The sequence below is a fragment of the Crocodylus siamensis genome, chromosome 4 (genome assembly GCF_052110815.1).
Source record: "Crocodylus siamensis isolate JL-2025a chromosome 4, ASM5211081v1, whole genome shotgun sequence".
Classification (NCBI taxonomy): Eukaryota; Metazoa; Chordata; order Crocodylia; family Crocodylidae; genus Crocodylus; species Crocodylus siamensis.
This window is the reverse complement of record NC_143398.1, coordinates 61,151,481-61,173,859: the sequence shown is the minus strand read 5'-3', so window position 1 is coordinate 61,173,859 and position 22,379 is coordinate 61,151,481.

Sequence of the window (22,379 nt, the reverse complement as noted above, 5' to 3'; positions counted from 1 at the left end):
CTCCTGCTGGGAGCAGCCTGGGCTCCGTGGCTGGCAGCAGCTGCTTAGAGCCCGGGCTGGCGGTGGTGTGCTGAGCAAAACAGCCTTGTGTGCCATGCTCGGCATGCATGCTGGGGGTTGCTGACTTCTGATTTCATAGATTTCATAGACATTAGGGCTGGAAGGGACCTTGGGAGATCATCGAGTCCAGCCCCCTGCCCAAAGGGCAGGAAGTCAGCTGGGGTCATAGGATCCCAGCAAGATAAGCATCCAATTTACTCTTGAAGGTATTCAATGTAGGTGCTTGAACCACCTCCGCTGGCAGACTGTTCCAGACCTTGGGGCTCGGACAGTAAAGAAATTCTTCCTTATGTCCAGCCTGAAACAGTCTTGCAGGAGTTTGTGACCGTTCGACCTTGTCATCCCTTGGGGCGCTCTGGTGAACAGACGTTCCCCCAGATCCTGGTGGTCACCCCTGATAAATTTATAGGTGGCCATCAGATCACCCCTGAGCCTGCACTTTTCCAGGCTAAAGAGTCCCATGGCTCTCAGCCTGTCATCATAAGATCTGTTTTCCTGACCTCTGATCATGCGCGTGGCTCTCCTCTGGACTCTCTCAAGCTTCTCCACATCCTTTTTGAATTGTGGAGCCCAAAACTGGATGCAGTACTCCAGCTGCGGCCTCACCAAGGCCGAGTACAAGGGGAGAATGATGTCCCGGGATTTGCTCGAGAAGCATCTATGGATGCACGCCAGCATTTTGGTCTCTTTACTAGCCGCAGCATCGCATTGGAGGCTCATGTTCATCTTGTGGTCAATGATGACCCCCAAGTCTCTTTCTTCTGTAGTGCTAACCAACGTAGCACTGCTGAGTCTATAAGGATGCTGCAGGTTTTTCCTCCCAAGGTGGAGAACCTTGCATTTATCGGTGTTAAACACCATGAGGTTCTCGTCTGTCCATTTGCTGAGCTTGTCCAGGTCAGCCTGGATCACCCGCCTATCTTCTGGCGTGGATGATTTGCCCCAAAGTTTGGTGTCATCGGCGAACTTCGCCAGTCCACTCCTGACTCCAATGTCCACATCGTTAATGAAGATGTTGAACAGTATGGGTCCCAGGACAGAGCCTTGATGTAGATTGTAATGAGCCATAAAGGTGGCAGGGTACTGCTGCACCTTATAGACTAAAGCATAAGCTTTCATGAGCAGCAAGTTACTTCCTCAGATGCTATGAAAGGACAGCCTTAAAGTCAATGTCTGTGTTTAGGTCCTGTTTTTGGTGTCTGATAGAGTTATGAATTTTTGTTCCCAGACCCACCTTCTGAAAGTATTTTGTTCATTTCCCTTGAGCATGAGCTTTGTGAAGTCAGACAGTAAATGATTATTCATTCTAGTGTGTAGTCTTATTTCAGTTTTACCTAGTTTCCATGAGGATATTTGGTACACCAGATGAGACGTATCATATTCTGTGCTTTTAAAATGCATTTTTCAAACTGTGCCTCAGCTTGCATTGTAAATTTTACTATAGTACAACTTTCACATAAAGCCAGATTCATTTCTGTTTTGAATTACATGCATGCAAATCCTACAGTCATTCACTCTTCTGCAAGTTTAATATAAATGGCTGCAGCCCTGATCTCATTAGCTCCCACAAGCTCAGTGCTTAGATGGATAGACTCCAAAGAAAACCTTGGGCATGGGAAGAGTTAGCACTGATCTCAAAGCTAGTATTCTTTCTTTAGTGTCAATATTGAGCCAGTGTCTATGGAGAGGCCAAAGTTGCTGCAAGCAGTGTTCTTTCATAACGGCTGTAATTAAATATCCCCAGGCATAGAGTTGGGATATTCCAACAGTAGTTGCTGACAGCCTATGCCCTCTTAACATGCATGGAAAGCAAGGTCTTCACTGCTGAGCCCTTAATGAGGTACTTTCACATCCACAATAGGACTCAGCTCTTGGAACCGTGAGCATTGCCTACATTTTTTTGTACTTTGACATCTGAAATTCACAAACCTGAGTTTGGAGCCCAAGCTCCTTGAACAATGCGCAAAGGAAAGTTTAATACATAAAATCTGACTTACACAAGCCAACAAGCTTAGCAGGGAACTACTGAACTAGACAAGATGTGCCAAGGAGAGGGACAGGGTCTAAGCTGTACTCCTTTGTACTTTCCTCTACTCATGAATCCTCTCTTGCATTTAAGCTTTTCAGCAAGTTTGCTCCGTCCTTTCTTGTAAATAAGAGAAAGAAGAGCCACTTCATTCACCTCTTGTAGACAGCTCCAGATTTGGGAGGCCTACGTTTAAATCCTCCTCTTCCTGATTTGGAATATATTCCTGAGCCTAGCTCACTCATTCCAGGGGCCTCTCTCATCTTTAGGGTGTGCTTCTTGCCCCAAGTGGTCCCTCACTTTTGGGTTATGAAAGAAAAACTTACAGGTCCATCCGTTCCTCCCCCCTCTTCTTTCATTATACAATCAGAGCAAGCATATTAAAGCAGTAACCATATGTTGAGATACAGATAGAGATATGAGTGAATAAACAACACTGACCTGTTCTTATCCTACTCCTTAAATCCAAAGATGCAGTCCTTAGCCAGAATTATGATGCAATTGTGTAAATATTCCATAAATTGTATATATGCCATAAATTGTTACACATATACCCCATAACAGGGCAAACAAGCCACAAAGATATTTGACATCTGGCTGGTTTGTATCATGCCTTAAACTGAATATGTATGCCACAGACCCAGATTTGTCCCATGCCAATCCAACCCTCAGCTGCATTGCTGAAAGGGTGTGGGGCAGCACTAGGTTTAACAATGGCACATGCAGCTGGGCTGTATATCGATGTTTAAAACCCCAAACCACAGGGCACTGGGAGTCAGGACTACCTCTCCTCTATATGTTCCCACCCCCAGGCTTTTAAGTCATTGTGCATGTAGCAGCTGGGGGGCAAACATGGGTTCTAAAGATCCTAAATGCCAGGACCATGGGATTATGAAAAGGCTCTGCGATCCTGGAGTCCTGTCATGCTGGGTCCTTTACATACTACCTATGCAGCCCTGCAAGTGAAGCTGGTGAAAGCACAGATTTTCAACTGCCTGGCAGTGGTGAGTCAATTCACTCTCCCCAACAAGCATTTGCAAGCCCATCCTGTTGGGCAGCTGCAGGGCTGCAGTGCATAATTTCAATTTGTTGGGTTGGCAAGTTGAGAGGTTGCTGTGTGGAGCATGGCATCAGGGACCAGTCCTCCATGCTTGGCTCCCTTCACTGGTAGTCATGCAATTAAGATCTGATTCATGATCCCAACAATCATAGGTCCTGTCAAGTATGAGTGGCATGGCAGGAGGCATAATTATTGGAATTGGAGAGCAGATCCTATTGCGCCATTAAATGAACATCTGCCAGCACCCTAGGACACCCCCATCAGGGGAATGCACTAACTAGTAGGCTACAGAGGCATGCTCCCTTGTTCTCTCTCCATTTCTTCCTTGTTCCCCCTCCCCACACCATGCCCCACTTCCCAAAGAAAAATGCATGTTTTTTTTCTGCAGTAGCACGGTTTCTCGCTTCCCCTAAATTACATTCAGTCTCATGCTTTGGGTGCTTTGTAGGTAGAGAAATATGGGTTTAAACTCCCAGGCTAAGTATCCAGGTCTTCCACTACTAAACAAGTTCCCTAACCACTATGCAACAGGCAGACACCAATGCAACTGACTTTTTTGTTTTTATAGAAGAGTGGTTTTAGTTCTTTGACAAAATCGTTGCGTCTGTCAACCTTCAGGAGAGGACTTTGGTTTGTGTTTGGAAGTGTGTTCCTCCAGACCCAGAGAGAGCCAATTTCTGACTGCTTACTTGAAGGTGGCTCTTTGCTTAGCTTGCTGGCTATTTTGGATCTTTTTCTGACTCTAACTCTCCTCAACCCACTGCAGAGGGAGTCAAGGCACCTGAAAAACAGGACTTAGATTCCACTTTGGACATCAGGTACCTAGTAGTAGGCACTGAAATATTTAAGTTGCAGGTGCCAAAAACCTTTTTGGATCTGGCCTCTCCATGCTTCGTAGAGCTACCCCCCAATTTCTTTTATAAAGAGATAAAAGGAATGTTTTGATTCAACCAATTTACCATTAAAAATAGCTTCTTTTTTTTAAATGATTAAGAAGCCAGAGATTTCTCTCCACAAAAACAACTTCTCAGTCTTCTCTTTAATGTATTATTAACACAGAAGAAGACTGAGCTAATTCACCCAAACAACTTACCTAAGAGTTTTACGTGAGAAAAATAATTTAATTATAAATTAATAGGGCAGGTCAATGCAAAATACATTATTTTTAATAGCATTCATAGTAACCATGCGTGTTCCCTCCTTCATAAATTCATTAAGAGTTCTTTTTTTATTGGTAACTATAGATTTTTTTTGTTGGTGATAGAAATTCTGCTTAATGAAGATTAAATGTGATTATGTTTAACCTCATTTTTATCTCAAAGGAGAAGATTTTGTTTACTGTTGATGAAGGATGCTTCTAAGTCTACTGCTAAGATCTGCCTAAAGACAAGATGGAATAAATCTATTTGTTGAAGCAAATACCTACTGAAGATCCTTTATAGCAGGACAAATCTAACAGAGCTAACCTACATCAAATCAAAGGATCATAGGAAACGAGAGCTGGAAGGGATCACATGAAGTCACCTAGTTCAGTGCCCTGCTCAAAGACAGGATTATCCCCAAGTGATGTGTTTCAATACAGTGTTGCCAGAAAGAACATCCAAGTCTTCCAATGCCTCATAAAGGACTAAAGTTAGGCCCCAAAAGAAAGGACGTTTAAGGATAAGGTTTATAAACTTTAATTATGGAATGGAACTTGGTTTAAATTTTCCTGGAATATAATTAAATATCTGTTTATATAAAACATAATCTGCTTTCATTTACTATAATGTAAACAGAAAGTACTCTAATGACTTTTATCTATATACATGTCTTCATAACCTACAGCAAAATCTTGTCTAGAACCTTGCAGGTTATTTCACATTCTAATTTATATTCCTGTTACCATCAATACTGAGCAGTATATTTGAAAAAACTGAAAGTTATACTCAAGATAAAAACAGCTCCTTTTGGTTGTTGGGAAAAAACATAGCTCGTTCTCACATCACAGTGCAATCATACTTTCTTATAACCCTGTCAGGGCTCTGCATCTGTAGTCAATCCCAGTTTAGCTATTGCAACTATAGCCTGGCTTTTATGTAATCACATAATTAAAGACTGCATCATACAAGGGGGTTGAACTTAGTTCTGGCATTTGGGGATTTTGACTACTTACTTAATATTATACCTTAATATTCTTTTAAACAGTTTTGTGTTTAACAAATATCTATATCTACACATCCTAATAAGATTGTGATCATTTTTGAAAAATTGTTTCTCAATGGTATAATATTAAGATTGAAGATCAGCTGAGGTGGAAAATTTAAATCCTTACCATTTGGATTTCAAGACCTGAAAGATGAATGACACTTAAGTCACCTTCATAAGCTGTTTCCAGACTGTGGTTTCCAAAGCCACCATTTTAGTTTTCATTCTTATTGTAGAGGCATAACAACCAGGACCTGTGCCCTGGGTGGTTGTGATGGCTGGGACTGGCCCAGCCATGGCTGTAAGTGGGTGTCTGGGGCTAGTGAACGTGAGAATTCACATATTTTGCTCATTTCACAGTAAACATTTTAGGCATTACATTCTAGAATATTGAAAAGTACTTGTAGGGTGCATCCACATGAGCAAGCACATGCCTCTTGCCCTGCCTCAAACCCCTTTGAAGTGGGGCAACAGGCACGTGCAGGAACAAAAAAATGTTCCCCTCACTGCAAAATTGCAGCACGGTGAGAAAATTAGAACCCTGGATATCCAGGGGTCTAAAAAAAAAAAAAAAAAAGAGCAAAAGTTTGAAAAAGCAGCACAGGACACGGTCCCCAACCATGCCCTGAGGCAACTGGAGGCTGGGTCCTCTATAGAGACACTTTGGCTGCCACAGCATCTCTATGGTTGCCCCTTGCCCTGGTGCTGAAACACATGGCCACGCATGCCACGTGTTTCAGCACCAGGGCTCCGGTGCCGGTAAGAGGTCGGGGAGGGTAGAACTGTGGGGGGGACCCCCGACGGCCCCACCCACTCTCCCAGCTCCCCTCCCCCTGTGAACTCCGAGCCTCCCCAAGCCCTGCTGGGGTGGCCCCTCCCCCTGCAGCCCCCCTGAGGCCCCCTCCCCTCAACAGCCCCCTCCCCCGAGCCCCAGTCCCCCTGAGTCCTGCCCTGTCCGGCCCCATCCCCCCAAACCCCCCCATCCCTGCCCCCCCAAACTTAAAAAAACAAAAAAACAACAAACAAACAAAAAACACACAACAAAAACCCTAGCACTTACCGGCAGTTGAAGCTGCTGTCCGGCTGCCTGGGGCCCCACCTGCATGGTGCAGGGCAAGGTGACAGCCCCAGCCCGAGCCCTCCTGCCATCCCACTGTCCTGTGCTTCTTGGGTGGCTCTTCCAGGAGGCCCCAGAGCCCCCCCCCCCCCCACTCTGCTTCTAAGGTAAGCAGAGGCTTTTTTTCCCCCTTTTTTTTTCTGTTCTTTTTCTGGGTTTTTTTTTTAAGTGATGGTACCTGGGGTTGTGGGGTAGTTTTGGCGACCTGGGGGTGCAAGTTGAGAGGTGGGGGATGGGGTATGTGGGCCTTGCAGGGGGGTGGTTGCCCCATGGGGGCCATATGGCCCCCATTGGGTGGGCATACCCCCTGTGTGAGGGATGAACCCCCTGTTGGGGGGGGCGTACCCATGGTGAGAGTGATGAACCCCCTGTTGGGGGTCTGAACCCCTTGTGGGCAGCTGAACCCCCTTATGGGGGGCCGAACCCTTTGTGTGGGGGATGAAGCCCCTGTTGGGGGCCTGAACCCCCTGTTGGGGGGGGTGTAGCCCTTGTGCAGGGGACCAACCTCTTGTGTGGGGGCCATTGCCCTATGAGAAGGCAGTAAAACATGTATTCGTGAATTCATGAAACCTGTATTTAGAGTTGACTTTATTATTATGATAAGAGACTTGCTTTAACACTGTAGATATATCAATAAAACACTGTCCAACTGATCGCTGCCTCTGTCTCTCTCTCTCTTTATAGTGGTCTTTTGTTTTATGTGTGGAGGAACATAGATTTGGGGTATATTAGAGAGAGATTTGGGGATTTTTTTTAGTCAGGGATTTTTCAGTTTTCCAACAGGGAACACCAGAATTCCTGCTAGGGAGGCCAGTGGCAGGACCCTGCCTGCTCAGAGCTGGCACCTTAGACCCCTCTGGCTGTGGATGGCATCCTGGCCAAATGGGGCCAGAAGGACATGCTTTGACAGTTCAAAGCAGGCCACCACACCCAGAACATCTTCCGGGCAATAGCTGCCCAGATAGCCAGGCAGGGGGCACACGTGGTAGTAGTGCCACAGAAAGGCCAACCCTGCAACTGCAGTGCAATGGCAGCTGGCCCAGAGTGGTAGATGCCTCTACTGGCTGTGCAGTTCCCATCTGGGTCTGGCAGGTGCACAATAGGTCACAGCCAGGCAGCAGCCCCCACTGCCAGACCCCTGCAGTGGGTAGAGGGTGCAGGGAACTCTCAGGGCTGCTTCAACAGTCCAGCTGGCACAAGAAGTAGTGTCCCCAAGTACAAATTGGGTGGGCCTCAGAAGCTCCTGAGAGCCAGTAGCCCTGAGCTACTTGCCAGGGTGGCTTTTTATACTGCTGGGGACAGCACAGGTGCTGGCCCTGTGCTCTAGCTCACCCTGGCTGAAGATCCAGGAGGAGCCAGGCAGGGTTATTTTGCCCCCAGTGGCACAATTTGCTCCACAACAAAGTGGATGTCTGAACATGTGCGCTCAAGCAAAAACCCCCGGCTCAAATTTGCACCACTTCTATTTGAGCTGCTGTAAGCGCATGTGCTTGCATGTGTGGATGCGCTTGTATAGTGCTATATATGCTTATAAAATACTGAGGAGAAGATCTCTGAATTACGCAAACACATACTACCAATTTCCAAGATCAATTATAAGACTTATAAGTATAAAATAGTTAAGGGTGTATATCCCTGTGGGACCAAAGTATAATATAATCTACGTGTACAACACCTCCATATCCTGACATAAGTATTTCAATGCAGCATAAGGATCTTGCATATTTAAGTAAAAATAAATTAAATGGGGGAAAAAAGGGAAAAACCTCCACACACTATCTTTGGGAGAGAGGGAATAAAACCACAGAGCAATAAATGTACAATCTTTGTTCCTCTTTTCAACGTCTGCCTATTTACACATTGTCCAGATAATTGTAAACAAAATAAATGCCCAGGATCAAAACAAAAGAGTTTCTGTAACAGGATAAAATACATTAAAGGCATGAATCTCTAATATTCTTTATAATGTAATAATAGATAGGGGAAGTCAAACTCTAAATTGCCAACACAAAAAAAAATCAAAATAGCTTTCACTGTTATACAAAAAGCCCTTTCTATCACTTCAAAAGCCATAATAAGTTTCATCTTACACGTAAAAGTGAATTGAAAACAGTTTCTTGATTGAGAGCATGGGAAACACATTAATTTACACCACAACTCTCAAATATTTCCCATGATAACAACTGCAATTTCCTTCTCCAAACCTCTCAGGCTCTGGAGATGGACTGTATTCCCATAAATTTCACAGCCAATGCCAGATACCACTTCTCAATTAAATACAGCACTTTGCTTATTTTACATCTTAACCTGATTTTTATATTCAAGAATTCTAGTCTTTAGCCTCAGCGTTAGGTCTTAGAGTCTAACAAACAGACATTAAGCCACATGTAATCATCTGTAGAAAAGTAGTTTTATGTGATGCCTTGCCAAATATTAAACTTCTTAACTAAGGAAGGCTGGTGAAAAAATTGCTTTTTATCTTGTTATTGCAATGTACCATTTTATTTTTATTATGTTTTAAAAAAATGTCACTAGATTTAGCACTTACGGAAATGAAGTATTAATAACACTGGCTTGAGCAATGCACATGACAGACAAGCACTCTCTACAGTGCTCACATACCTCTGCCATAGCATCTAAAGCACCCTTTATTTTCATATTTCAACACTGAATCTCCCAAAAAAAGAGGCCAGCAGTCATGACTAACTAGTAAGGGTTTTATAAAATGGCTATGTATGGCTATAATTAAAAACACTAACCTCATTTTCACTTATAAGCCAAGACAGTATATGAAAAACACCAGAGATGGAAGAACAGTGCATGAACTGACTCTGCAATTTATTGTACTGGTCCAAGTGTAAACTGATCCTACAAATAAATTTGTCCCAAATTTTCAGGTTCAAGTGTAGGGAAAAAACAGTTCTTCCACTCAAGTCAGTAAATGAAGACAAAGTCTTTGAATTGCTAATACCAAAATGCAAATGATAGAATAAGATCATCTTGGGCACGATTACAAATTGGCTTTGTGTATGTGATGGGCACGTCTACATGTTGCCCTACAGTGACGTAGTGATGTGCTAAGTCACCATACAGCATGCTATCGCAACGTAGCAATCACGTGGGTATACATGTGATTGCCACCTACCACCCATACTGTGCCAGGCTTTACTACTTCCAAAGGGAAGTACTAAAACAGAGTTCTGTAGCAACATTCCCATACAGAGACATCCCCTTTTTATTACACATCTGGCAGGTGCTGTTTTTGTGCAAAGGAGGACAGCAGAGAAGACACTTCTGTTTGGTACAACATGGTAGTCCCTTGTGCATCTTATCATGTTAGAGCAGCAACTACAATTTGAAAACACTAATCTTAGTATTATAAATATATAAGTCAGATTTAGTCAGTGGCATGTGTGAATCTCACTGATTCAATTTTTAATCTACTTTTCAAAAACAGAAGGTAGAAAGATCATATTCACATTTTGTCTGGCAAAAATATGTAAAAATATCTTATTGATTTGATGACATTATGGAGTGTAATTAGATATTAAAAGCACTACAAAATCTGTGTTCTTAATTTTACACTATCTGACTGGAACATTTTCTCTTTTGAGATTTTTTTTGTCCCTTTCTGCTATATGTATGTCTTAAAAAACACTTATTTTAACATTTGTCCACCACCACCCAAGTTTTTATCATCCAGTGTAGATTAGAGCAATATATTTTTTCACTGTTAAAAAGGCTATAAAATAGGCCTGTTGTAGGGACCTTAGTATAATAATTTTTAATGTGAGGAAATAAAGTGTTCCTGTCATTTGGTGTACTAACGTACAAAATATATTAGATTTCTGATTAAATTTGTAACCGATTTCTCAACAGATGTAAAAAGCAAGACACATTATCTACACCATTTCTTATCATTTCAAATGCATTTACAGTACACATAGGATTGTATCACTGTCCACTTCCACTGTAAAGAAAAGGGGAAAAGCCTTATATTTCTAGTAGGCACGCATCATTAATAATTACTAGGGACTTAACTAAATCATAGTTAAATGAGATGCTGTACAGTGCACTTCTATCTGCCATCTTCACGACATGCTCCCCCTGCCACTGATCGACAGAAAAGCCCTGTAGTGTGTTGCTGATCATCCAGGAGGCAAAAACCACCGTTTTAAATATGCTGCGGTTTTTGGCTCCTGGCTGAGCAGCACAAAGAGGTCAGGGTGCTTGGGCCTTTCAGCCAATCAGTCGCAGAAGGCAAAAAGCGTGGCATATTTAAAGCTATTATTTTTGCCTCCTGATTGATCAGCAGCAAGCAGCAGGACTGCCGGGGCTCCTCCACCAATCAGCAGCAGGGGGGAGCAAGCAGCCAAAAGAGCAAAATTAAAGGAACTGCTGAGCAATGCACGCTTGCTGCAATTTAGGAAGGTCCTTGCTATATACCCCCGGGAAAATTTTGGGACATATTCAGTATATCTTGCCACCATAGCTACTCATGCACTAAAAATTAAGGATAAATGCTCTGTTAAACTACGCCTTAAGCAGTTAGAGCTGTTCAGAAACTATCTTCCTCAAAAGGCTTGCAGAGAGATCTCTACTTAAGAGGCCTGGCTCTTAAGAATGCAGTATGACCAGTGGGGGCCTACTAGGATCCTTCTACTTATGCTCAGGCCTTTGATAAACACGATGAAAGATGCTCTAACTACAGAGAGTCTTACCTATATCTAGAAGAATTCTGGTTTAATTGGCTCAGAAACCAATTTTTACTATTTTCTCCAGCCAGTAGACCAAGGTAGATACTGACTAATGGCTTAGTAGATGGTCCATTTTACAGCTTCATTGCTCCAGAAGTCTACAAATGTTACCTTTGATGTTGGGACTGAATTTGATTTATAGAACTTGCTGACAGCAGTCTAGATTTGGCCGTGTCACTATTTCAGAAGGTTTGACATGAATGCAATCAGATTAGTTATTGAAGAGAAAACTAACACCAGCACCTTGGATAATGATTCCAACCAGGGACTGACATGTGTGCAATATTTCATAGGTTTGATAGATTTTACAGACATTAGGGCTGGAAGAGACCTTGAAGATCATCAAGTCCAGCCCCTAGCCGCAGGGACAGGAAGTCAGCTGGGGTCAAAAGATCCCAGCAAGATAAGCATCCAAATGCTTCTTGAAGTCCAAAGTATGTTCCTACACCACCTCTGGAGGGAATCTCTTCCAGGTCTCGGGGGCTCAGACAGCAAAGAAAATTTTTCTTATGTCCAGCCTAAAATGGTCTTGCAGGAGTTTATGACTGTTGGTCCTTGTTTTTCCTCGGGGCGCTCTGGTGAACAGATGTTCTCCCAGATCCTGATGTACACCTGTTTTATACTTATTGTTCATGTGTATGGTAACCTCAAGAGTTGAAGTTTTGCATAAAAATGCTGAAGCTAAGTCAGACAGACTTTTATACGTTTCCTTTCACAGAGAAGAAAACAAAACCTGTTTGAATTTATTATTAGGGAGAAGTTATGCATTACACTTAGACCATACTAATGACACTTCAAATGCGAGTATCCACACCTTAAAGCTTGTTAACTCATGCTAAGTGCCCTTGGAGCATCTCAAAGATAAACCACTTCACGTGAGGAATAATTCTTGGCCATAATACATAATTTGTTTAGAATAATTTCACTCTTTGCCAGAGGGATAAAATGAGGAATTTGCAGTCCTTCAGCATCCCAGGTCCCAGCCCCTCTCCCCTAGAGCAAAAATGGAGCCTCTTTATCCTAGCTCCTTGCCATGCTCCTCTTTGTCAGCTCTCTATTGGCAAGTCACAGTTGTGTAGGCAAAAAACAGTATCAACTCAGAACATGCTGTGAGAAGCTGCATGTTAAAACTTTAACACTGCTTGACGTCCCACAGATTTAGTATGTTCTACGTGTAACTTGTAACTTCACCTTTACTGTAAGTCCAAAAATAAGCAATCTGTGTGAGTGGTGAGCCATAGTTAACCGTGTTAGTCTGAAGTCAGACAGAAGGCAAGGTAGCAGTGCATTTATAAACACTACGGGTGTTTATAGACATATTTCAGGAGGCTGAGGGGGGGAAGGTGCTTTAATTAGCAAGCTGCACATTAATTTCTGTGCTCCAGCAGACCCAATTAATCAAGTTTGCTTACAGCACAATCGGAGCAGCCTCACTGCATGTGTATACAAGCCCTAAAGTGTATCTCTACTTTGCCTTCTCTATGAGTGGTGTATCAAATGACTTCATGTTCTCCAAGCTTGACATTTACCAAGCAAAAAACAACCACCGCTACCCCCACACAGCAGCGGATAACGAATGTTTTAATGTTTCAAATCAGCATGACAATATTTCAGGACTTTTAAACAGGGGCTTTAAAAAGGTTCAAACAGGGTATTGAGACAAAAGCACAAAGTAAAATGAAAGAGCAAGGTGATCTGGATAAAAACTGAGAAAGGAGGCGGCAACAGTCAGGAGAGCCTTAACATGTTCTTTAAAACATTCCAACTCTTTTCGGCTGTTGGCCTTTTTTAGCTGGTGTGGAACAGCAGAGGCAAAGTCACAAAGGTAGAAAAAAGGGTATGTCACCATACTATTGTTCTTTGAATATGCAACTAAACCGCAGTGATCCTTTCCCTCCTTTCTTCTGTTTTGGAGTTCAAGTCCTAAAACTTTTGAATGCAAGGAAGAACTGAAAGAGCATGTATGTTTAGCTAATCTGTGTCTGTTAAGTATTGCTTCAGCATTTTCTAATGCCCATATAATGAGGCTCATTAATAATGTGTGCAAAACAAATAAATAAAAAGCCACACTTTTTGAGTTCATATGTTGCAAAGCCTCTATATCTCTACTTAGTTCCTCACAGCTACAGGAGGCTAGGATGCAATAAGTTGGGACAGATGCCAGAACTACCATTGGTTTAAGTATATATCAGATAAGACAGACAAGACAGTTGGCAAAAAGTGATGTTTCTCCCACATAGTCATGTTTTCTATAAGCTTTATCTGGAGAAACCATCACTTATATTCTCAGATAATAAGAGAATCAACACAACCTCATGCAGCAGCTGATTGCATTTGGCATTAAATAGTATAAAGATCCAATTTGAGAAGGCCATGGTGGGCTTGAGAGAAGTTTGTGGCAGTAAGCAAAAACAGAGGACAAGTTGATCACTTCTTTCAGAAATATGCTTTCTCTCTAGAAAGAAGACAATTCACTTGAATATTGCTGGAATTAAAGATACGACTTACACACTTCCAAACCCCATCTTTAATAATATTGCTCATTGAAATGGAAATGATTGAAATAGAAATCATTATATTACAAATCTGAATCTCAGTGGCAAAGGTATAAATCTAGGATAAGGCTGCCTTCTTGCATTTCTCTGATCAAAATGGTTATTTTATGTTTTTAATTTGCTTTCCAGGATTAGGAATTTAGGCAGATGTTGAATGTGAAAGTGTTCACAATATGAATCAGCTTCATGGGGGGAAAAAAACCAAAAAGCAAGAGAATGATTGTGATACAAAATGTTAATAAATTCAATGGGTCATATAAAGTACTGGAAGAAATTCTGATCTCATTTGTATTGGCTGAACTCAGAGTAACGCCTTTGAACTATCCCTGGAATCTCCATTGCCTGCTGTTGTAATTCTGGCAGATAAGATCAAAACAAGTGACACAAGAAGTGACCATTTAATAAATAGAAAATAATTTGTATACAATTATTAACACACTTTCTTAACACAGCATGCACAAAGATTGCTAATGTTAATGATACAAAACCTAGGATATCTTGGTATAGCACCCAAAACCCACTCAGGAGTTGAAGGAAAAGAAAGAGGGAAGTACCTCTTATTCGGTAGCCGGTCAGCCTGATTTTGCTGGGTCCATGATATTGTATTTTTCTTGTGGCTTTGAACAATAAATGGCTGAAAGGGTTTAAGTCAAGTCTCAGACACACTCAGAATAAAACCTTTTGAAAAGTTACCTGACCTATGAAAAGCAGGGGGAGGTATGGGAGGGCTAGGTTTTCAGTAGCAAAGGTACTTCAAGACTTTGCTTTTAAGTTGCTCCAGTGCTCAGTGCGTCCAAACATTACCTTGGTGACACTGAGAACACCAGGAGGTCCCTGTCCCTGTGATGTGACTGGCAATTGTGCCAGAATGGAGTATTTTGTCAGAAGAACTGAAGAACTGTAGCATGCCATGGGGTGACTTGCTAGATATCTTTAATGGCTGGTAAATGCATCACTAAGTATTTGATCTAAATTTTCTGCAGCTGCAGTCAATAAAACAGGGTAGCTTGCAAGTCTAATTGACATGAGAAAATGTATGTTCACTATGGGTTTCTCCTTTGCTTAAAGTGTTTCTGGTTTTTTCCTCAAGTTGCTTACCAGCAGGGGATGTTTTTAGCTGTTCTCCATTCCTCCCTCCCCCCAATAATGGGTTTTGGACTCTATACGGTAGATGCAAATAATATTTCGCATTTCTCCAGCTCATTTTATCAAATGCCTTTCCAAGGTCCTGATTTAGCAGTCCATCCCCTGCAGAGTTAAATACTTCAGAGCTTTGCTTTAGGAATGCTTGTAAGTTACATTGAACTAGAAGAGATGTAAGCATACATACTGAAATGCTTTGCTTAATTGGAGCCAAAATTGAGGTCTGTGCCTTCCTCTGTGCATCTAACATATTTAGAACACTATCAAGATGAATATTAATATAACAGGCATTGTTGTGCTGGATTAGAGAAAGAGAGAGAGGAGGGGATGAATAATACTTTACTTACGAAGGTAGTTCTGCTGAAAACTACTTAGATGACTGAGGTACTACTGACAAAAATCAGGTCATTTGTTAGCAAAATGCCTATAAAATGTAAAAAAGCCCAACTGAGGTTTTAAAAGCAAGTTATATGCATTAGGGCCCAGCCTGCAGCAACATGTGGGCATAATTCCATTAATTTTAGTGCAAGCATATTTGAGTAGTTATTGTGTATATAACAACTGGTTAGGGTCCTCCTTACCATATTCCTGTGAAGCGTGCAGACAGACCTAAAGAACAGCATTACAAACAACAGTTGATGGTTCTTCTGTGAAGTCATCTGCATGACATGCTGTTTTCCTGGCATCTCTCATTCTGTGTTCTATAGAAATTTAGGATATTCATATGCTGCTGAAGAATGTTTAATACTAAATTCAAAGTCTGGATAATTGGTATAAACAATTTGAGCTTCTTTTTCAATGTTTGTTCAAATGTTTGCTTGGGGATTATTTGGACAGTCATATTGAATTAAAATCTGTACCAACAATGATAGAAACTTTAAAATATAACTATAATGGCCTCATATCTGTTTCCTCATTTTTTCCCCTAATACTGCCATGGAGTACTTATTAAAATAATAATGCAAAAGGAAAAAAAAAGTCAAGATTCTCTCCCCTCCTAACATTCTGGACAGCTGTACCTTGTAACGTGTTATGATTAAGTGCTGGGTTCCAAGGTCCAATGAAAATAAATCTGCTCAGAAAAAATAAATGGATATGCTTTGGCCTAATAATAATTTTGTGTACCCACGCAGCTTTTACAGCCTGTCAAATTAACACAACTGACAGATTTAATTTTCAGCATTACTTTTGATTATCTATATTTTTTTTACAGTTTCTTGTGCCAAATTAAAGTGATGAAGAGCTACAAGGGGCACTCAAATATAAATTGTTAGAGGGAGAAAGTTGCTATCGTTACAAGGGCCTAAAAATCACTTGTTATCTGCAACCAGCAGCAGATGAGCATTGCAATGATTTCAGGAGGGTGGTGCGAGTACAATATTAGGTTGAGAAATCTTTTTATGAACCCTGAAGAAATGCACTGTACATTTCAGATGGGTAAAACACAACTAAATTAGGATTGATCATGCAGGATAAATAGAATGGATGCTATTGTAATTTTAATTGTAGGTATAGTCATTGGAAATAAGTTACAAGTAAAAATATACTTGCTAACATTGTTTCATTGCACCCAAGAGTCTGAGACCCTTTATTTTAAACTCAATAGTCATTAGATATAGAATAAAAAATGACATTGGGAACTAATTTAGGATTCTTCCCATGCTAACTAAATGCCCTAATAACAAGGCTATAAAGCAGTGGTTCTCAGCCTACAGGTTCCAAGCAGCCCAATCAGGGTACTCCTGCAGCCCATACGACATCCCGTTAAAACATTTTTAAAATGGATGCACAGGAAGTAAGTTGTGTGGGCACAGCCCACATAACACACGGAGAGCTGCAAGCATGGCACACTATGGCAAGCAGGTTGAGAACAACTGGTATAGAGTCATGTTTCTACTGCTTTCCTTTTCTGGGCCCATGAATCTTGCATTCCTTTCTGCATAACCCTATTAGGACTGGAGAGTGCCTCACACCACCTAGCTTATAGGTTGGCAATCAGGCTGTTCTTTTGGGAGGCGAGCCTAGGAACACTCCTCAGGCTTGCTAAGATATTGAACCTGCATCTTCCAGTCTTATTGCATATGATGCCATCATTGACATAGTATATACAAGTAGGTCTCCATTAAAAAAACCCAACATAATGATTTTTCAGTTCCCTCAGGAAAGGATTCCAGGACTTGGATTCCAGCTTGGCAGAGGAGTATACCCACGCACCCCAACTCTAGAGAGGGATAGTAGTCCAGAAACATCTCTGGTCTTACTGTTTTCTATCCATCAGTTCTAGGCAGCTTACTGTTCAGTGTGGAAGTGTATTTGTTGTTGGTGGTGGTGATGGTGGCTTTTTAACATGTTTTAAAGATCCTGAACTCTCCTGACATCCTATACAGGGAGCCTAGCAGCTGAAACATGAGTTTTGGATCCCAGGCATCTAAAAGTGAGGTACTATAGGTTCTTGTATATGCAGTGTAGTTTTCTTCCTTTACCAGCCTCTAAAATGAAACCAGTTCTGAGATAGAAGACAACAGTTGAGACAGAAAGTGAATAATATTTTGGCTGAAAAAGAAGGGGAGAATTTAAAACAGATATAGTATAACCAGTGTCAGGGAAAAGAACCGAACCAAATGGATCGGGCCCCAAGGTCACAGCGGGCTGGGGTGGCAATTAGATACGGACAGGTGGGATGAGCGGCATAGAGTCTGGAGTTAGGGACTCGGAGTGGATTGAGAAAGAACAGGTGAGTTTATTTGACTTACGCTTTTGGTGTAGGCAGAGAAGTCTTCAGTTACAGTTAGGAACGAACAACAGTAAACAACAAAGGGGCCTGTTGGCCCACGAGGTTCAGTCCAAAGATCTAGTCCCAGGGCTGGTCAACAGCTCATTAAATGGATAATACAAACAACAAAATGAAAACTGTAACACTTAAACGATGAACCGCGTGACGCCAGTCCAAGGTAATGGACAATCGGGTGGTCAAAGGAGAAGGCCGAGGTCGGAAGCCAGGAGATGATGCAGTGGAGACGTCAGTTCAGAGGGATGAGCAGAATCGTAGTCAGAGAAGAAAGCCGAGGTCGATGATCTGGAACAGGGTTAGAACAGAGTCCAAAGGGTGATCCAAAAATCGTAAGCCGTTGGTCAGTTCAAAGGGTAAGTCAGGAGCCAGGCAAGCGTAGCCAGAACGTATGTAACGATTAATACGAAAAGCAACCAGCAACGGAGGCGAGAGAGGAGATCTATAGGCCCAAGAGCCTGACTGAGAGACAGTCCCTGCAGCAGCAGCCTCTGTCTCCAGTCCACAAGATCTCCCCCCCGAGGGAGGGGCTCACTGAACTTTTATATGAATTTAGTGGCCAAAGTGCTCTCCGCAGAGAAATTTCTAGTCCGATTACCTCATGTCAGGTTCTGACTGAGCATGCTCTCAGTCAGGAGCTGACACAATCTGAGCATGCGTCTGTGGGGAAAGTAGGTCAGCAATGATTGACAGCTCCGCAGGTCACCCAGGGGGCAAGGGCTGGGTGAGCCTTGGAAATTTCCACTCACAGCTTCAAACCGCGCATGTCAGTTTAACCTCTTCTGTACTGGCAGCACATACTCAAAAAATTTCCATGACAACCAGTTGCAATGGACTAGAAAGCCATTAGACAGTGAAGTTAATATGCCCCACTTAAAAAAAAAAAAAAAAAAAAAATCATTTGAGGGACAGTGTTCCCAGCAACCTGATGCCCTCTAGCACCAGACTGAAGCATTTGTTCAGCTTCTGGTGTAGAGGAAAAAAGTGTCACATAAATGAATCCTCAATATAATTCCTGTAACATGTAGATTTTCTTCAGGGGTCTTTGATGCAGACTCAAACCTTCCCCTTTAGTTTATATGCTCCTGTCAGATCTTAGCCCAAGGTATTATGGCTATAGGTCAAACAAATAAATATTAAAACAGTTACCAAGGAAAAGATAAATTTGGTTTGCAACAGAACTAAAACAGTTTCAAATATATTTAATATAAACAATGCATGTATATAAGCAAATGCATGTAACAAAAAGGGTTGTTAGAGAAAGCCCATGGGAAAGGTAACTGCTGTCTCACAAAAGAGCGTTCCCTCAAAACTAAGACAATAGTCTGGCCTATAGCAGTGAAGGACTCCTCAGCCCAAGTGGAGGTGACGGGACTGTTTGCCAAAGTAAAATTTTGGAGATCTGCCTACAGTGTGGAAAGGGTAGTTGTGGTCAACATCTTATGAGGTTAGCATATAAGATATTTCTACACTGCTAGTTAGAGCCGTCCTCAAGCCCACACATAACAACCATTTGTACCAAGAACTAAGACTGATCCAGAATAGCTTTCCAGCCTTGTCTTGGAAACTCTGCTCAACTCCAGGGCCTACGCCTGACGGTAGTATGCTTGGAATTTAACTGGATTCTCCACGCCACAAGCACAGGAAGTTTTTTGGCAGTAATCCTACAATTCCCCATCACTGAGTTATGACTCTTCTGCTCTTGATTTTCTCTCTCTACAGCTAAGAATTAGAGCCAAGCACAGGAGGACAGAAGTGGTTTATAGACTGGTTCCTAAAAGGGCTCCGTCCAAGGACCTGGGACAGAACACTAGTCTTGCAGCTGTTGTGCAGTTATAATAGATGGGAAGTGGCAACTCATGTGGCTTAAGCTGGCTGAGAACAACCCTCAAGGTCAACTCGAAACTTCAGTGTATACACCCACAAATTCAAACAGAGCCACAGCCTGCAGCAGGTAGGCTATTGTCTTGGTCACCAAGAAAACAGATGTACCATGACTAAGTCGCATTTGCCTAGGGGTTATCAAGCATAGATAATATAGTATGCCTATATGTTTTTGTTTTAAATCCATACCTTGGAGCGATATCTCCTTTCTGGTAAGCTGTCCTTGCACTGAAGAATCTACTTCTGTATCCCTGCATGCCAAAACAGTAACAGAAATTACTATCTACAGACTTGGAAAAAAGACTACTCCAAATGTTAAGCACGTTGGGCTTATTGCCAATACAGCTGGCAAACGTAACTGACTATGGTATGGACAGTTCAGCCTAATGGTGAGATCCAGTAGCAGGGAAAGGGACTATGATTGGAGATGGGATAGCAAATAGGAACAGGGAAAAGTTCAGACACAGGCAAAAAAAAGCACAAGGTAAGATTTGGAAAGGAGTTTTGCAGCAACCACCACAGATGTAAGTGTTGACAAGCCAGAATGATATTGTCAGGTACCGCCCTAAGTTATGGTTCTTACTAACCAACCTCAGCGTGACCAGTTCCATTGTTACGCCAGGTACAACAGCAAAGATCTACTTTTTCCAGCTAATGTTTTATTGGTTCCTGTAGGCTGCTCGCTTGTTCTTCCATTTAGACTGTAAGTCAGTGTTTTTAGTTTGTTTGGTTTTTGACCTATCCATAGCCCTACAAAAAAAATCTCTCATGTATATTGCACCCAGAATATCCTTTACAATTACCTGTTGCCTCTGTTCTGGCCTTCTCCATCATATGAGCCTCTTTATTTATTTATTTTTGCCTGGCTACTGCAGCCTTTCTATCCCTCTTCTAGAAGCAGCTGATCGTACTCACAGGCTGAGAGTTTTGACCTTACTGCGTAGTTCCCTTTTTATGTTGCATGTAGGGAAAAGCCAGCATGTGGTGTGGCCTTAATGTTAAAGGGTCATGCTGCTCCCTCGGGTGCTTCTACACCCAGACATATACCTGCCTTTTTGAACACTTAAGAACAGCCTGCAATCCTACTCCCTGTCTATTGTGAACATATAAGCCTCTACAGAATAACTCAACATACACGGTAGGTTTTGTGCTAACTGGGCAGGTGCAAACAAAAATTCTACCCAGCAAAACGCATGGCAAGTAGATGTTAGATGAAGGAGGACCCAGACCTGCCCATGTTTTAGCCTCAGTTGCTAAGCAGCTAGGGCATTTGCCCAGGAAACAGGAGAACCTTTTTGGCTCTCCTCGCCAGAGAGAGTTTGAACTTGCATCTCTGACTTCCTAGTGCAGTGACCTACATGTTGGACCAAAGGTCAGTCACTATGGAGCCCTTTTTACAACCTTCTTTTGAAGCTGGACCCCATCCAGCCAAGAAAGTAAGACATGTGAGGCCAAGAGGCAGCATCAAGTTGGAGGCTGTATGGTTCAGCGAGGTGAGTATTGCTTTAGGCAGAAGTAGGTCCTGTGTTCAACCCTGGATCTTTGCTCCCAAAAGGGCAAAAGCTTCCCCACTATTCGGTCTAATTAATATTAAATGCAGTGTGCAGCGAGTCAGGAGGCTCCTTGTCAAGCCAGAAATTCAGGATTGACTGGCATGAGCACATGCATGGAGCCACATGGGGTCAGAGCATACAACCTACTGAGCATGTGTCCATGTGGAACAGGATTGAAGGTGAAAAAAGCTGCAAACATGGCTGCAAACTGCCATTTAGACACATAAATGAAGTAGAAATGTTGTAATGCATAAACATTCACAAACCCCTTATTTCTACTTCCCTAGAGTTGTTCTAGGTGAATTTTATTTCCCCAATTAGTTATTTTTCAATGTATGGGAATTTTGATAATAAATTTACATTTACATGAGGCCTGTGGTACAACCTGGCATAGAGAGTATGATCTTGCTAATAACTCAAGTAGAGGTTTTTAGAAGTAATCATATTACATGTTTTATGAGCTAAGTATTAAAAGTCAGAATCAAAGAATATGGAATGATGAGCAGTTATGATTTTGTATGAGGGAAGCAAAGAAAAAAAAAAAATCTTCAAATAATTTAACTATACATTTAAAATATTCAGGGTAGAGGAACTGAAGCTTAAGGTAATGGCCACTTCTTGTATAAATGCTGTTCATTAGAATAAAAAAGTAACCTCAATCCTTCCGAGTTCAGGTTTCTTCAGGGAAGGCTGATCCCTTATTCATTAGTTGACTAATAATGAAAGCAGATTTTTTTCCCCCTTCCAAAAAGATTTCATATGTCAAAGGGAGATCTTTAAGAACCGTGTCCAGAATAATGTTAACGTATTCATTGCAAAACAAAACTCAAGTCAGATACAGCCATTTAGGAGAAATATTCAGGGTAATTTCAAGAAATTAGATAAGGAGCATGGGTCCTGTTGTTAGTCAGGAGCATAATGAGCATGGGTCCTGTTGTTAGTCAGTAATAATTCCTTGCTTATTCTTTTCTGACTATTGCAGGATAACAATAACTCATATTTCCTAAGTACAGCCACTACTTTTGCAAGAGATGTAATGATTAACTGACAGCTTCTCTTTCATTTTTATTAGGGTAAGTTAAGATGGGAAACAGAGGGAAGAGTGGCAAAAGATGGAACTTTTCACCTATGGGCAGTTGGCTTAAATACATCACAAGAGCAAGAGTTATCATCTCTCCATTCTTCATAAACTTCCACTTTGTGCCATTATTTGACACCAGCAGTGGTCCTTAAAATGGTTCCAACCTGC